This window comes from Manihot esculenta, chromosome 18 (genome assembly GCF_001659605.2).
Source record: "Manihot esculenta cultivar AM560-2 chromosome 18, M.esculenta_v8, whole genome shotgun sequence".
In the NCBI taxonomy this organism is placed as follows: domain Eukaryota; kingdom Viridiplantae; phylum Streptophyta; class Magnoliopsida; order Malpighiales; family Euphorbiaceae; genus Manihot; species Manihot esculenta.
Window position 1 is genome coordinate 16953463 of NC_035178.2, and position 5605 is coordinate 16959067.

Genomic DNA, 5605 nt, shown 5'->3' on the forward strand with positions numbered 1-5605 from the left:
ATGAAAGCCAACTCATCTCATGTTGTATCGCCCGTTGGGGCATTGAGGAGATCCCACAGAGGGATCATGATTATGATCAGGACCATGCACATGTATGTTCAGGTTGAGTTGGATGTTTGAGAGCAAAGTTTAAATTTTTATGCATGTTGTTGATCATGTATGGGATTATACAGGTTTACAGGTTATATGTCAGGCTTGCTACGGGTCCCGGCGGCCTTAAGCAGATCTGGATCCTAGCGCCGGTAGCGGTCCGATTTTCGGGTCGTTACATATATCATGTAGTACATGACTTCTTTTTTTTTTTTTTTTTACCGAAAATTCGGCAGAGTTTCCCCTGCAATATTGACTTAATTCCACCTGTGAATAGTAATATCACACTTCTATAAACTTCAACCTCAACTCCCAAACTTCTTTCAACATCAATACAATTTCAATCAAGATCAAACACTTCATAAACTATCTCATTAGTCTCAATACAAAAACTTATGCTAATCATCCATATTTACATCAAAATTAAAATCTTCAAATATATCCCTTTCCAACCATATACAACTTTATCTCTAAAACTTTATGTACATGCCAAATTTTCAAAATCAACTTTATATAAAATTTACAAAATATACCCAAGATAAATAATGATGTAACTTTGGCTGGGTTGATGTAGAACTTGATCTATTGCTACTTGGGTCTACAACCTGCGCGAGGAAAAATAAATTCCTACGCGCTAAGCAAATTGCTTAGTAGTGCTCAACTTTTTTTTATAAATAAAACATTTAAATCAAAATTCATGTAATAACAGTAATTCAAAAAAATGACAAATAACTATATAACAAATAATTTAAAATAATCTAAATCATACTATTAATTCACATATATTCATACTTTAATTTCATAATCATTTTCTTTTTCTTCATCATGTAAAAAGTTTTGTTTTCTCTCAGTACTTTTATTTATTCATTATTTTTCTTTTGACCCCTAGAAATTTAAATGGGACTGTTAAGTCAGATAAGAAAACTGTAACTGTAGGGCACAAAGTGCCAAATAACTGTACGGCTCGAAAGCCGAATCTATAATTGTAGGGTACCTCATTGTATCCCAAAAATCAGTGTAACTGTAGTGCAGTACTGCAAGATCTGTATATGGCATGCCACACCCTTAAACTAACTCACAATTCCCACCAAACTTACTAGGGTCAGACTTTAAATAATTTATACATTTAAACATGATAAAAAAAAAACTTTCAATACAGTGTAACCGTCAATTGTTCAAACTATAACATTTTATCATATTACAACTCTGCTTTTAAGTATTGGCATATCATATAAATCTATCAATTTAATTCAACTACATAAATTATAAATTCATACTTTAATCATAAATTAATTAACTATTATTCTTTTTATTTTTTTCCTAATATAATATATATTTTTTTCTATTTATCACAATATACCTTATTTCATTTTTTTTTGAATTTCTATTTTTATCTTATATTATTATTATTATTTTTAAACATCATATTTACACTATATCTCGATTTTCTTACTCTTTTATTAATTTCTTTTTTTTTCATCTAATCTAATATCTCTCTTTTTTTTTCTACTAATTTTTTTTTATTTGTCACTATATCTAACCAAATTATATTTCTATCAAGGAAAATGGAGTCATTTCATTAGATCCATAACCTAAATTTTTTTTGGTTAAATTACATATTAATTTTAAAATTTTCTATCTATTGAATCTATTATTTCTCAAACTTTGATTATACAAAATAATTAAACTATTATTCATTTGGCCTATTTTTACTAGGATAATAAAATTTTCAAATAGAGCATACTTAATAAATTCTTAAATTATTCAAACAAAGTTGAGCACAAACCTTCTAAAATCTTCCACAAGCTTAAAACTTCCTAATCTTCCTTTTCTTTCCCTTTTCCTTTAGAGTTTCCACTTTTCCCTTCCACTTCTTCTTCATGAAAAATAAACCAATAAATCATATTAATACAATATTTCTCATAAATATTCACATAAAAATAATAAGAAACATCCCTAAATCAAAACCCCTAACATACCTTTAAATTTCAAAACCCTTGGTTACTATTCACCCTCCCTCAATCTTGAATTTTCTCTTTGATTTCTCTTCTTTTCTTCAAATTCTACTTTGAAAATGTGTTGGGAGAAGATGGAGAGTTGATTAGAGATGGAAATTTGAAGCAATTTTGGGGTAGAAAGAAAAGATGGAGGAAGAGGGGTTTATGCATGTTTACGGGAAGGAGAAGAAAATGAATGGGAAAAATAAATTCCCTTCCTCTTCTAGTCTTTTCTCCTTTCTTCTTTTCTTTTCTTTCTTTTTTTTTTTTTAACTTTTATTTGGTTGCGCCACTTGGCTTTAAATTAAAATTTCATTTATTTATTTTATTATCTTCTTTTTCTTTTCTTTATTTTTATTTTTACTTTATTTTTATTTTTGGGATGCTACAAATAATTTAAGAGATAAGAATTTCAATGGGAAAAGGATTCTAGTTGAAGCATGGATGAATTTCAGTTTGTTTAGAATTGATCATTGACTTTTTGATACTCTTATTTATTTCAATAAGTTAGTTTAGGACGTGGAAGACGTTTCTCACAATCCAAATTCCTCCTTAGTTTTTAGTTTGATTAGGAAACGTTCGCTAATCGAACTCTAGCTAACAAGTTGCCAAGGAACGTCCTTGGGACTTTTAGCATCGAACAACTGTTAACTGCATTAGGACTTAGAGAAACCTAACTCTAACCTTGCCAACCTCGTGGTCAAGTTTAGATTATGCAACTGATTATGCTTGTGATTAAATAACCTAAGCAATTACAGACCTAAATTATTCAAATAATATATTACTCAAGCAATTAAAAGCAACAGGCCTTAATTGATTTTAAAAGCAAAGCAATAATTATAAAAAGATCAAGTTGCATAAATATTGAAAATAAACAAGAGTGTAATAATGGAGTATTAAATCTCCCAATTCATCACAAATATGAAATTTCCAACTTCAACTAGAAAGGAAAAGTGTTTAGCCACTCATGGTGGACAAAATATACAAAAAGAAAGGAGAAAAGTAGAAGAAGAGAGGCTGCTGAAATTCTGCAGTATTGCCGATGATATTCTGCAGAAAATCTGATGCCCTTTTGCTGGTTTGGGGCTGCCTCCTTTTATAGGTGAATAATCCTAATCCACTTAGGATTTGGAATCCTAGTGTGGATTGGTCTTTTTGTAGTATTTAATCTCCTCTTTGCTTTTGTATTTACTTGTGAATAAATCTTCTTCTTGAGGGAGTCTATCTTTGGGAGTGACTCTTAGAGATGTCCTAGAATTGATCTTGAAGTGTTTGAAGTAGGATAGGACTTCAATGCTTTTGAAATTTGAAATTTGCCTCTTTCCCGCGCTGCTGTCTGCCTCTGCTGTCATTTTGATTTGGGCAGTGATTTGCCCAAATCGCTTGCCCCAATCGCTCCCTGTGAGTCAGTCCCAGTTTTCTGCTTCAGCTTGATTTGGGCAGTGATTTGGCCAAATCACTTTGACCCAATCACTTTTCCAGCTTTTTCTGCACTTTTTCTCCAACTTTCTATTTTCTTTATTTTCTGTAAAAACATGACAAAAACCATAAATAAAGCTGGAAAATGTATAATTAAGCAGTGATAAAGATAATAAAGATGTGGCTAAATTATGTTTGATCACTTATGCACGTATCAATTCCTCCCTTCTCAAGAAGATTCGTCCTCGAATCTACAATCATATGGATAAGAAAATGATCAATGTATACGTACTCATCTTGTGACTTATGATCTTAAGCAACAATCTCATAAGTAACTCGATTGTCATGGCTTTCATATATTAAAGGATCTTATACTTTAGCTGCTTAGAGTTCTTCAACAGAATAATCCTCAATATAGTCTCCAAATCTTGATCATGTTTGGTCTCAATTATGATTTATTCCTCAAAAAAATTCTCCTAAAAAATGATTGGAACCTTTTTGTTATCAACATGTTGTGGTGGTAATTGAGATTGCTTTGCCCATTATAGTAAAAGCTTCTCTAAGACTTTCGCTTCTTCTTGGAATAATTTGATATGCACTTTTATGATATCACAAATTTTACTTAAGGATATCAGAATCTCTTATTGGTTCCTTAAATGGAATTTATTGGATCCTCTACAACCATATTTTCTTTCTTTGCTTTCCATTCTGAAACAAATTCAAAGACACAAACAAAAAGAAAAATAAATTTGATCCTCAAATGCTCCCTCATTTGTTTCTCTCAAAAAGTTGTTTACACTCATATTTCGCTCAGAAATTGGCTTTTATCCTCTTATGAACTTGCCACTCAAGCTTTTTTATTTCTCAATGTTCAACTTAAGAGTATTGCATTTCAGAACCAACAAACAATACAAGATTAATAAGATCACAGCAATAGAAATTAAACACGATATCTTAAACAATAAATAAATGTAAAAGTAAAATCTAGAGGCAAAAATGGACACAATAGAATATTAGCACAAGATGGCAATAAGTATGCTTGAGATGTAATTTAATGAGTAACATGCAACAACTATGTCACTCTATGTGTATAGAATGCTAATAACGAAATAAAATAAAGATGATAAAGATTAAAAGAAAACACTAATATGAAAATAGATGAATTTTTCACTCCTTTAATAGAGCTGAAACTGAACTTAAACTAATACCCAATGTTCGAATGCTCTAAACTAGCAAAAACCACACAAAAATAAAAACTAATACTTTTGAATAATGAATAAATAAGAAGATAGATAATCGAATAAGAAAATAAGAATGAAATCTCACAAAATTACTAACTTCAATAAAATGCCTCTGCAAATATGTAATACCCGGCTAGACCCCGGCATCGGAATTCCTACCTTTCGGCGGAATCTCCTTTGGAATCTAGAATCTCATATGCTGAGACCTCTAGAGGGGTAAAATATGTTTTTACAAAATGCTTTTTATGGTTTTAATACTAAATTTTTTAGTTAAAGTTTTAAAAATGAAAAAGAAAAGAGCTTGAGGGAAAACCCAGGTTCGGCTGCCGAACATGGGGCGGATGCGGAGGCACTTTTGGCCCCCAAAGTTGGTCTGGCAAACCACCTATAAAGGGCCCCCTGTCCGAAAATGGGCGAGTTTTCTCTCTCCATTTCCGGGCAAGGTGAGTCTTCACCACCCCTTGTCGATCTTGTGCTTTTCCTTCAAGTCTCTCATGATTTTTATGAGTTTTTACCTTTGTTTTGAAGATTTTAAGTTAAGATCAAAGTTTTGAAGCTTGGAGACCCCCGGAGCTCGATTTCTCCCAATCTCCAAGTTCAGATCACCTCTCCTCTCGTCCTTCAAGAGGTAAGTATAAATTCTCACCTTCTTTTATGTTTTAAGTAAGTTTTGAGGGGTTTTAAGGGTGTTTAATGCATGTTTAGAGTAGATGTAAAATGTTAGGGCTTATGTTAGTCTAATGATATATGTGATGCTATGTTGGTGTTTGTTGGGGTTTAGGCTAGTTTTATGCCCCTATGTGCTTGAAAATGTGTTTATGCATGTTCTAGAATAGTTGGATGCAAGTTGGAAAGTTT

The 5605-nt window shown here is 31.5% G+C and overlaps 1 long non-coding RNA gene across 1 annotated transcript; it reads right to left on the reverse strand.

Annotated features, from left to right (window-relative positions):
• Positions 1 to 306: 306 nt before the first annotated feature.
• On the reverse strand, positions 307 to 2340 carry LOC110607082. The gene is made up of 3 exons (XR_002486613.2): positions 2070 to 2340; positions 1877 to 1966; positions 307 to 695 (listed from the first exon to the last, which is right to left on the reverse strand). It is a non-coding gene; the product is annotated as an uncharacterized LOC110607082 (long non-coding RNA).
• Between the last annotated feature and the right edge of the window lie 3265 nt (positions 2341 to 5605).